Source organism: Pan paniscus, chromosome X (genome assembly GCF_029289425.2).
Source record: "Pan paniscus chromosome X, NHGRI_mPanPan1-v2.0_pri, whole genome shotgun sequence".
In the NCBI taxonomy this organism is placed as follows: Eukaryota; Metazoa; Chordata; class Mammalia; order Primates; family Hominidae; genus Pan; species Pan paniscus.
Window position 1 is genome coordinate 145,601,303 of NC_073272.2, and position 12,723 is coordinate 145,614,025.

Below are 12,723 nucleotides of genomic sequence, written 5' to 3' on the forward strand. Positions count from 1 at the left end.
TGTCTTGTCCTGGGCTTTTTTTTTTTTTTTTGGTTGGTAAGCTATTTATTACTGCTTCAATTTCAGAACTTGTTATTTGTCTATTCAGGGATTCAGCTTCTTCGTGGTTCTGTCTTGGGAGGGTGTATGTGTCCAGGAGTTTATCCATTTCTTCAAGATTTTCTAGTGTATTTGCATAGAGGTGTTTATACTATTTTCTAATGGTTGTTTTTATTTCTGAGGGGTCAGTGGTAATCTCCCCTTCATCATTTTTTTGTTGTCTCTGTTTGATTATTCTCTCTTTTCTTCCTCGTTAGTCTAACTAGTAGTCTATATATTTTATTAATTCTTTCAAAAAACACCTTCTGGATTCATTGATTTTTTTGAAGGGTTTTTTGTCTCTATCTCCTTCAGTTCCACTCTGATCTTGGTTATTTCTTGTCTTCTGCTAGCTTTGGGGTTTGTTTGTTCTTGGTTCTCTAGTTCTTTTAGTTGTGATGTTAGTGTTTTAATTTGAGGTCTTTCTAGATTTTTGATGTGGGCATTTAGTGTATAAATTTTCCTCTTAACACTATTTTAGCTGCATCCCAGAGATTCTGGTACATTGTCTCTTTGTTCTCATTGCTTTTAAAGAACTTCTTGATTTCTGCCTTAATTTCATTATTTACCCAGGAGTCACTCAGGAGCAGGTTGTTCAATTTCCATGTAGTTGTGTGGTTTTGAATGAGTTTCTTAATCTTGAGTTTTAATTTGATTGTACCCTGGTCTGAAAGACTGTTATAATTTCATATCTTTTGGATTTTCTGAGGACTGTTTTACTTCTAATTATGTGAGCCATTTTAGAGTCAGTGCCATGTGGCAGTGAGAAGAATGTATAGTATGTTGTTTTGGGGTGGAGAGTTCTGTAGATGTCTATTGGGTTCACTTGATCCAGAGCTGAGTTCAAGTCCTGAATATCCTTGTTAATGTTTTGTCTCAATGATATGTCTAATATTCACAGTGGGGTGTTAAAGCCTCCCACTATTATTGTGTAGGAGTCTAAGTCTCTTTGTACATCTCTAAGAACTTGTTTTATGAATCTGGGTGCTCCTGTATTTGATGCATATAATTATAATAGTTAGCTCTTCTTGTTGAATTGATCCCCTTATCATTATGTAATATCCTTCTATGTCTTTTTTGATCTTTGTTGATTTAAAGTCTGTTTTGTCAGAAACTAGGACTGCAACCCCTGCTTTTTTCTGCCTTCCATTTGGTTGGTAAATTTTCCTCCACCCCTTTATTTTGAGCCCATATGTCATTGCATATAAGATGAGTCTCTTGAATACAGCACACTGATGGGTCTTGACCCTTTATCCAGCTTGCCATTCTGTGTCTTTTAATTGAGGCATTTAGCCCATTCACATTTAAGGTTAATATTGTTATGTGTGAGTTTGATCCTGACCTGATGAGGCTAGCTGGTTATTATGCAGACTTGTTGATGCAGTTGCTTCATAGTATCATTGGTCTTTGTACTTCAGCATGTTTTTGAAGTGGGTGGTAATGGTTTTTCCTTTCTGTATTTAGTGATTTTTTTCAGTAGCTCTTGCAAGGCAGGCCTGGTGGTGACAAATTTCCTCCGCATTTTCTTTTCTGAAAAGGATTTTATTTCTCCTTCAATTATGAAGTTAGTGTGGCTGGATATAAAATGCTGGGTTGAAAATTCTTTTTTTTAAAGAATGTTGGATATTGGCCCTCAATTTCTTCTGGCTTGTAGGGTTCTGCTCTGTTAGTCTGATGGGCTTCCCTTTGTCGGTGACCTGGCCTTTCTCTCTGGCTGTTCTTAACATTTTTTCCTTCATTTTGACCTTGGAAAATCTGATGATTATGTGTCTTGGGGTTGATCTTCTCATGGAGTATCTTACTGGGATTCTGTGAATTTCTTGGATTTGAAAGTTGGCCTGTCTTGCTTTGTTAGGAAAGTTCTACTGGATGATATCCTGAAGTGTGTTTTTCAGCTTGGTTCCATTCTCCCTGTCTCCTTCAGGTACCTCAATTAGTCATAGGTTTGGTCTTTTTACATAACCCCTAGTTCTCAGAGTTTTTGTTCATCCCTTTTTATTCTTTTTTCTCTAATCTTGTCTGCCTGTGTTATTTCAGCAAGATAGTCTTCAAGCTTTGAAATTTTTCTCTCTGCTTGGTCTATTCAGTTATTGATACTCGTAGTTGCATTGTGAAGTTCTTGTGTTGTGTTTTGGTCATTTATGTTCCTTTCTAAACTGGTCATTCTGGTTAACAGCTCCTATAATGTTTTATCATGGTTCTTAGCTTCTTTGCGTTGGGTTAGAACATGCTCTTTTAGCTCAGCAAAATTTGTTGTTACCCACCTTCTAAAGCCTACTTCTGCCAATTCATCCATCTCGGCCTCTGCTCAGTTCTGTGCCCTTGCTGGATAGGTGTTGCTATAATTTTCAGAAGAAGCACTTTGGCTTCTTGAGTTTTCACTGTTTGTTGTTGTTGTTGTTGTTGATTCTTTCTCATCTTTGCAAGTTTGTCTATCTTTGATCTTGGAGGCTGCTGACCTTTGGATGGAGTTTTTGTGGGGACTTTTGTGTTGATGCTGCTGTTGTTGCTTTCTGTTTTTTTTTTTTTTTTTAACAGGCCCCTTTTGTGTTGGACTGCTGTGATTTTCTGGTGGTCCACTTCAGATCCTATTTGCCTGGTCTCTTCCACACCTGGAGGTGTCACCAGTGGAGGCTGCAGACCTGCAAAGATGGCTGAATGCTCCTTCTTCTGGGATCTCTTTCCCAGAGGGGCACCGACCTGATGCTGGCAGGAACACTCCTGTAAAAGGCATCTGATGATGACCCCTGTTGGGGGTTCTTACCCCGTCAGGAGGCAAGAGATCTGGGACCCACTTAAGGAAGCACTCTGGCTGCCCCTTGGTTGAGGTGGTGTGCTGCACTGGGGAAAATCCCACTGGTCCAAGCTGCCTGGATTCCTCAGAGCCAGCAGGGGGAAAGACTAAGTCTGCTGATCCACAGAGACATCGCCACCCCTGACCCCAGGGACTCAGTCACAGGGAGATCAGAGTTCTGTTTCTAAATTCCTGGCTGGAGTTGCTAAAAATTTTAGATGGAGGTCCCACCCAGTGAGAAAGGATGGGTCAGGGTCCAGCCTAAAGAGGCAGTCTGGCCACAATCTGCCACAGCCACTGTGCTGTGCTATGGGGAATTTTTCCTGGATTCAAACTGTCTAGGTTCCCTGGCACCAACGGGGGAAAATTGGCAGACTGGAGCTTCAGTGATGGCTGCCTCCCCCTTCGCTGGGAGCTTGGTCATCTTAGGCAGCAGGCAGCTGCAGTGATTTTGGCCTCCCCTCACCCCGGTTACATCATTGACTTAGGCAGTCTCTAACCAAGTGGCCTCTGTGAATCTGTGTAACTCTGTTCTTGGGACCCAATACCCTGGTGGTGTGGGCTTACAGGAGGAATCTCCTGATCCATGGGTTGCACAAATCAGTGGAAATAGCATGGTTTCCCCGGCAGGGTAGCACAATAACTCACCACCTCTTTTGGCTGGAGGTGGGAGCTCCCCTTGCTCCATGTGTCTCCCAGGTGGGCCATCACATCACCCTGCTATTCTTCACTCTCCATGGATCTCACCAGCCACCCAGTCAGTCCCAATGAGAGAACCTGGATACCTCAGTTTGCAGTACAGGATTCACTGGCTTTTTCACTCTTTTCAATGGAAGCCTCTGACTACAGCTGTTTCTAGTCAGCCATCTTGGCCCCTCCCCCATTCATCTCTTGATGGACATTTAGGTTGCTTCCAAATCTTAGTTATTTTAAACAGTGCTGCAAGGAGCATGAGAGTGCACATATCTCTTTGATATAATGATGTCCTGTTTTTGGGTATATATTCAGCAGTGGGATTGCTAGATCCTCTGGTAGCTGTATTTTTAGTTCTTTTGAGGAACATCCAAACTGCTTTCCATAGATTTTACTTATTTATATCCCCAACAACAGTGTATGATGCTTTCCTTTTCTCCACATCTTCACCAGCATTTGTTATTTCATGTCTCCTGGATAGAAGCCATTTTAACTGGGGTGAGATGATATCCCATTGCAGTTTTGATTTACATTTCTGTTATGATCAGTGATGTTGCACATGTTTTTATATGCCTGTTTGCCATTTGTATGTCTTCTTCTAAGACATTTCTTTTCACACCCTTTGCCCATTTTTGGATCAGATTATTCTATTTTTTTCCCATAAAGTTGTTTGAGCTCCTCATATGTTCTGATTATTAATCCCTTATCAGATGGGTAGTTGGCAAATATTTTCTTCCATTATGTGGGTTGTCTCTTCATTTTGTTGACTGTATTCTTTACTGTGCAAAAGTTTTTAACTTGATGTGATTCTATTTGTCAATTATTGCTTTGATTGCTTGTGCTTCTGGGGTAATACTCAAGAAATTTTTGCTCAGATCAATGACCTGAATACTTCTCCTGATGTTTTCTTGTAAAATTTTCATAGTTTGAGGTCTTAGGTTTAAGTATTTAGCCTATTTTAATTTGATTTTCATATATGGTAAGAGATAAGGGTCTAGTTTCATTCTTCTGCCTATGGATATCCAGGTTTCCCAACACCATTTATTGAAGAGACTGTCTTTTTCCGAGTGTATATCCTTGGAAACTTTGCAGAAAATGAATTCACTGTAGGTGTGTGGATCTGTTTCTGGGTTCTCTACTTTGTTCCATTGGTCCATGTGTCTGGTTTTATGCCAGTACCATGTTGTTTTGGTTATTATAGTTATGTAGTATAATTGGATGTCAGGCAATGTGATTCCTCCAGTTTTGTTCTTGTTTAGCATAGCTGTGGCTATTCTGGGTCTTTTGTGTTTCCATATAAATTTTAGGATTCATTTTTCTATTTCTGTGAAGATTATCTCTGGTATTCTGATAGAGATTGCATTGAATTTGTAGATTGGTTTGGGTAATATAGACATTTCAACAATATTAATTCTTCTATCCATGAACATGATTTTTTTTCATTTTTCAATTTTCTTTTTAATTTCTTTATTGACCTACCCATCATTCAGTGGTATATTATTTATCTTCCATGTATTTGTCTACTTTGCAAAATTCCTCTCATTACTAATTTCTAGCTTTATTTCATTGTGGGCAGAAAAGATGCTTGATATTCCTTTAATTTTTTGAATGTTTTAAGACTTATTTTGTGACCTAACCTATGGTCTATCCTTGTGAATGATCCATATGCAGAGGAAGCAAATGTGTGTTCTCTAGTCATTGGATGAAAGGTTCTGTATATATGTATTAGATCCATTTGGTATGCAGTGCAGATTATATCTGATGTTTCTTTCTTAATTTTTGTCTAGAAGATCTGTCCAATGCTAAAAGTGGCTTATTGAAGTCTCCAGCTATTATTGTACTGGGGCCTATCTCTCTTATTAGCTCTAATAATATTTGTGTTGTATATCTGGGAACTCCAATGTTTGGTGCATATATGTTTACAATTGTGATATCCTCTTGCAGAATTGACCCCGTTATTATTATTTAGTGACCTAATTTGTCTCTTCTTATACTTTTTGTCTTGAGATCTGTTTTGTTTGATTAAGTATAGCAACTCTTGCTTTTTTGGGTTTCCATTGACATAGAATATCTTTTTCCATCTCTTTAGTTTCAATCAATATGTGTCTTTATTAGTGAAATGTGTTTCTTATAGGCTGCAGATCAACGGATCTTGTCGTTTTATCCATTCAGCCTGTCTATGTCTTTTCATTGAAGAATTTAGTACATTTACTTTCAATGTTTTTATTGATAAGTAAGAACTTACTCCTACCACTTTGTTTTTGTTTTCTGATTGTTTTGTTGTCTTCCCATCCTTCTTTCATTTTTTCCTGTCTTTAGTGAAGGTGATTTTTTCTTGTGATATGATTTAGTTTCTTGCTTTTCATTTTTTGTGTGTACACTGTACATTTTTTTATTTGAGGTTACCATGAGGCTTGCAAGTACTGTTTTGTAACCCATCATTTTAACCTGATAACAACTTAACACTATTTGCATAAACAGACAAGCAAAGAGAAAGCAAATCAATCTCTATACCTTACCTTCATAACCCAGTTTTTAATCATTTTGTTCTTTTCTATTTATATTAGTTTTTACTGACTAAGTCTTGATAAGCTCTTGTAGTTACTATTATTGATTGGTTCATCATCTAGTCTTTCTACTTGAGATAAAAGCAGTTTACATACCACAGTTACAGTGTTATAATATTTTATGTTTTTCTGCATACTTTCTATTACCAGTAAGCTTTGTACCTTCAGGTGATTACTTATTGCTCATTCATTTTTTTTTAACTTTCTGATTAAAGTACTCCCTTCAGCATTTCTTGTAAGACAGGTCTGGTGTTGATGAACTCTCTCAGCATTTGTTTATCTGGGAAAGCTGTTATTTCTTATTCATATGTGAAGGATATTTTTGCTGAATATACTATTCCAGGGTAAAAGGCTTGTTTTGTTTTGTTTTATTTTACAGCACTTTAAATATTTCATGCCACTTTCTCCTGTACTGTAAAGTTTCCACTAAAAAGTCCGCTGCCAGACATACTAAAGATGCATTTTATTTTTTTCTTTTCTCTAGCTGATTTTAGGATCCTTTCTTTATCCTTGACCTTTGGGAGTTTCATTATTAAATGCCTTGAGGTAGTCTTCTTTGGATTAAATCTGCTGGGTGTTCTATTACCTTTTGTTACTTGGATATTTATATATTTCTTTATGCTTAGAAAGTGATCTGTTATTATTTCTTTAAATAGACATTCTATCCCTATTTTCCTACCTCCTCTTTAAATCTAACAACTCAGATTTGCCATTTTGAGGCTGTTTCCTAGATTCGATAGTGGTGTTTCATAGTATTTTATTCTTTTTTATTTTGTCTCCTCTGTATTTTCAAATAGCCTGTCTTAAAGCTCACTAATTCTTTCTTCTGTTTGATCAATTATGCTATTAAAGGACTCTGATGCATTTTTCAGTAAGTTGTGTTTTCTTGGATGGTGTTAACGCTAGTAGCTGTTCTTTCATGTCTGGGAATCAGAGTTAGATATGCATTGTAGCCTTCAGGGCCTCAACTTGTTTGTAGCCGTCCTTCTTGGGAAGACTTTCCAGATATTTGGAAGGACTTGTGTGCTGTGATCTAAGCTGTATCTGCTTTAGGGGGCACCTCAAGCCCTGTAATAATGTGTTTCTTTCAGAGTCATAGAGGTACTGCCTTGATGGTCTTGGACAAGATCCAGGAGATTTCTCTGCATTACCAGAGAGATAATATTGTTCTCTTCCCTTACTTTCTCCCAAGCAAACAGTTTGCCTCTCTGTTCTGGGCCACCAAAAGGTGGGGGTGGAAATGACACACGCACCCCTGTGTCCACTATTATTATGACTGCACTGGGTCAGACACGAAGCCAGCAAAGCACTGGCTGTCACCCAAGGCCTGCTCTAACCACTCACTGGCTACTACCTATGTTTGCTTAAGGCCCTGGGGCTCTACAATCTGCAGGTTGCAAAGCCAGCCAGGCCTGTGTCCTTCCCTTCAGGTCATCAAGGCCTCTCAGACCCTAGGTGGTCCAGAGGTTTTGTCCAGGAATCAGGGAAGAGAGTCAAAAACCTTAGAAGTCTTTCTAGCGTTCTATTGTACTCTGGCCGAGCTGGTACTCAATCCACAAAAAGCAGTTCTTCCCACTCTCTCCTCTCCTTTCTAAAGGCAGAGGAACCTCACTTCATAGCTGCTGCCACCCCAGGCCATGAGGAGTATGACACACTACTGGAGATATTCTCTTAAGTTCCAAGCACTCTTAAAAGTCAGCTTGTGGTAAATGTTGCTTGGCCTGGAACTCACTCTTCAGGGAAGTGGGCTCCTTTCTGTCCCAGGGCAGGTTCAGAAATGCAGCCCAAGAATCGAGTCCTAGAATCAGGGGACCCAAGAACCTACTTGGTGCTTTACCCCTCTGTGGCCATGCTGGTACCTAAGGTGCAAGACAAAGTCACCTATATTTTTTTCTTTGCATGTTTCAAGGAAAAGGAGTCTTGCCCTGTAGGCACCACAGCTGGTGAAGTGCTGAGTCTCACTTAATCCAGCATGTCTCTGAAGCTCATCAGAGGCCCTCGACACAGTGCCTGGATATCACTGCTGGTTAATCAGGGCCCAAGGTCCCTTCAATTAGCAGGTGATGAATGCTGCCATGGCTGGGTTCTTTCCTTCAAGGCAGCAGGTTCCATTATGGCCCAGAGTGTGTCTAGAAATTTCATCCATGTGATATGGCTTGGAATGGGGTCCTCGTGACTCTGACTGGTGCCCTATCTTTCTGAGCCTGTGCTGGTATCCAAGATGCAAGATAATGTTCTCCCCACTCTTCCTTCTTCTCTCCTTAAGAGGAGGGAGGAGGTCTCTTTTGGAGCTACAAGTTGTACAGCCTGGTGTTGTGGGGGGTGATGCCAGCACTTCCATAGCCACACCAGCTGGTGTCTTGGTAGGTCGTATGCACAAGCCCTCCCCACCACCCCTGGTCCCCCGCAACCAAGTCCACTGTCTGGGCCTAGCTCAGCACTAGGACTCACCTAAGAGTTGCAGTTCTTATGGCATAGACTATCTTTCACATTTACTTAGAGATAGAGCAATTTGACTCTCCATGGAGAGGCTTGTGGGAACTCAAGATCTGGTGACTGGGATCAGTGATTCCCCTCTGGCTTGGGCTGGTTTAAATGCTCCTTCTGTGGCTGGGCATCAGCTGAGTTTGGTTCTGTTTTCCTTTCTGCTCTAACAGGACAGCACTAAGTTTAATGCCTCACAATAGCTGTTTTTCCCCTCCCCTAGTGCCCAGAGAAACTCTCTTCACCACATAGCTGCTGCCGGGGCTATTGGAGAGTGTGGGGGAATGATAGGTGGAAGCTTCTATTCCAGCATCTTGCTCTGCATATCCAAGTAAATAATAAATTAAAGATTTTTCTCCTTTTCCTTCCTCCCTTATTTTCCCTCCCGTGGGTGATATTCATTATAGTTGTGTGTCTTACTATATTCATTATAGTTGTGTGTCTTACGTGATTCTGATATCAGAGAAGAAACACATGTCATCTGCTTGCTGTTTTTTGTTTTTTTGTTTTGACATAGCACATTCCTTCCTACTGTATGGTTTCTCCCTACAAAGACCTTCCTCTGTGGTTTACTCCTACAAACACTGAATTAGTGAATATTGAGCCTCTGCTCTTATGGGAAATAGAGAGTTAGATAGATATACTCATACACATGCACATACACACACGTATGTCTCACATAGATTATAATCTTAAATCCTAAAGCCAACTCATCCTGGTTTGCTTCATTTTCTTTACAGTAACTTACTAAAGAGAACGAATGAGGTTCAAAAGTGATAAGTGTCTCACTGATGGCCACCCCACTAAGCAAAGTCAGAGCTGGGGTTGAAGCCTTGTCTAACTGACCCCAGGGCTGGAGTTTCTTGTACTACATTGACTGTCCACTACCCTTTACTGTTGCATCCACTGTTCCATCCTCTGGTTACCTTAGTATGAAAGCTTAAGCAAGAATCCAGTGCATAACCTTGTTTGTTGTCACCTGAGAACATAAGAGTCAAGTGACAAATTTTTAATACTCTATGCATGTACATGAACGACAAGAAAAACTCTCCAAATATTGATTTTGGGGTTACAAATAAATTTTAACAAGTAGGCAAATTTGCAAATACAGTGGAATCCACAAACAATGAAGATCCACTTTATCTTCATTGCTATGGTTTCCAGGTTATTTTGGAACTCAAATGCAAAAATTTAATTCTTTGTACTTATTGGGCCAATTTGTGACATCCACTAGTCCTAGAAATGTCACACTCTGGATCTAGTTGGTGAATATTAACTACTGTAACTTGAGAGGTTAAGAGTCAAAGGCTTTCCTTTGTTCAAAAACACGAATAACTTTTTACTTGGTTTTCCCTGTGTTAAATGTGAGCACTGAATTAGGTGACATTTAAGATTTTTTTCTAGAATTGTTTTATTAGTTTCCTATGACTACTTTAACAAATTACCACAAACTTGAAGCTTAAAACAGCAGAATGTATTATCTCACAGAAGTCTGAAATCATTATCACTGGGCCCAAATCAAGGTGTTGTCAAGACCACACTACCTCTGCAGGCTCTAGGAGGTCATTCATTCCCTGTCTCTTCCAATCTCTAACGGCTAACAACGGTCCCTGAGTTGTGGACACATTACTCCAGTCCTCAGTATCAACATCTTTAAATACCTGTTTCATCTTCACGTTGCCTTCTTTTCTGTGCATTTGTTAAATCTCCTTCAGTTTCTTTTTTTATGATACATGTAATTCCATTTAAGGTCCACTTGAATAATGCAGGATAATCTGCCCATCTCGAGATCTTTAACTTAATCACATCTTCCAAGAACCTTTGCCTTGTAAAGAAACATTTACAGGTTCCAAGGATTACAACCTGATATTTTTGGGCAGCCATTATTCATCCAACTACAATAGTCCACCATGAATCTTATGTCTCTCCATGAAATAAAAAATCAGGACCTAGAAACCAATAGAGAGCACGTAGCCTATGGTGCTTGTATACGTATTTATATTTCATACGCAACCAGGCTTGGTCTTTATCCAAAGTTATGGAGCTTTATCTAAGTGGGTTATGGTCATTCAAAGTAACATGAGAGAATGTTTCAGATAAGATGTATTGTGCAATATGGCTGTGCTTTTGTCAACAAGCTGATTAGCATCCAAGTCTTCCTCCTAGGAGGGCCTAAAATACGCAACTCCTCTAGAAGCATCTGACGATGAGTTTGTACCTGCTAAAATTTCCTCAGGGCAAATGGTGTAGGTAAGTTGTATAATTTCTCTGGCCCTCACAATGGCTAAAGTGAAGTCTGTAGTGACATATTAACAAATTAATTGGTCAGAGACCTGATACTACACAGGCTAACATTAGTCTTATAGATATTTACTATTCAAAAAGTTAAAATAAACTTAAATGAACAGAATAATTTTGGAAATCTTCTCCCTCCTGCCATGCGGGATTTATCACTTCAAGGCAGGGTAACCTTGAATAGTCAGACACTTACAAAATGGCTTGCTGGTCTTCCCTAGAATTTCCATACCCACATAAAAGACAGGCTTCCTTTTTAATGATTAACAAACTTTTTTTATGTGGAGGTGATATTTACCACATAAGAACTGTGGTTTTGGTAATTCTGGAGAATCATTGGTTTGTCTCATCCTTTTGAATTCTTGTATTGGATGATTTGTGGCCCAGTTGGAAGAGATGAAATTACAGGACTAAATAAGAGTAATTTTGCCCCAGTAGAGTATTGATTTCATTGTTGCTTTTTCCTGCAAACCTGAACGATATTCTGGTTGTCTATTTTTCTGATTTAGCCACAAACATTGAAGTTAAGTGACTGAACAAATAAGATGAACTCTTTGTCTTTCTAGCTATTATGTACATATACCCTTTTTACTTGTATACTGGAATCTCTATAAATTCAGCCCTGGTTACCACTGCTAGCCAAAGCTCGAAAGGGAATTTTGTGTCCAGTTAAATAATAAATTGGACAATTTCTATAACATTATTTGTCATTTTCTGTATTAAGCATTAGTAAAAGCTAAGGTTATAATGTTAAGGTTGACATCAGGAATGGTGCTCAGTGGGGAAATAAGGAGTTAGGTCCCACCTTTTGTTATTGTTGTTTGCTTTGTTTTTTAGGCTTTTTTAAAAAAAATGTACTTGGGATAACATTTCTGCATTTTAAAATACATAGGTAGTTAAGACAAAAGAGATATTTGGTGCTGGGATGAGCTAACTCTTGTGAATTTTGCCTTACTTAGGTTGTGTTTTTTTGGGGCTTTTGTAAAATTGGAGGAATAATATTCTTAGAAATATCTAACGATATACTTTTGATTCTTAATAATGTTACTCATTGAACTGTAATTTAGTAATATTACTTCTGAAGTATGAGAGGATGTATTCAGGCTTTTTCATCCAATATTTTGACTTTCGCTTTTAGAGAATGAATCAACAAGTCCTCTGGATACAATATATTATCTGCTACCTTTAGCCACAGAATTTGAAATTAAGCTTGAGAGAACAGAGTTGTCAAACTGACAGCAGACAAGTATGCCTTCCAAAAAAATTATACTGCAGAATACATAAGAGTGTATCTTCTTATATGCCTGAAGAAACTAAATGTACAAAATGGTCAAAACGTCTAATGACTTCAGATCAAAACTCTGTCTATATTATAAGCTAATAGGCCCTGCTCCTACTCTGATATTTACTTGCCAAAGCTTCTCATTTTTTGGGTTCCAGTTTGCCCTTAAATAAAGTGTTGGTGTTATACCACATGATATCAAATTTTTCTTTAATTACAAAAGTTGATTTAATGAAACACAAACATGTTGCAGCAGGCTGGAGACTGATAGTTAAAATGAAATATGAAACAATAAATGCTCGATCTTGCCCATGGATCCAAAAGCAAACCTCGTACCCAAAGAATGTGGGAGACACAGGTTAATATTGATGAATAGAGTTGACGGGTAGAAGTTTTAGGGTGACAAAAATCATAAGGGGTCACTATATTGTTTAGCCACTGAAGTAGTTAATTAAATACTTCTTTGGATATATCACTCCTGAAGTTTGTAACCTCGACTGAGAGAGATGGCAGTTCCAGCTCCATTGCAG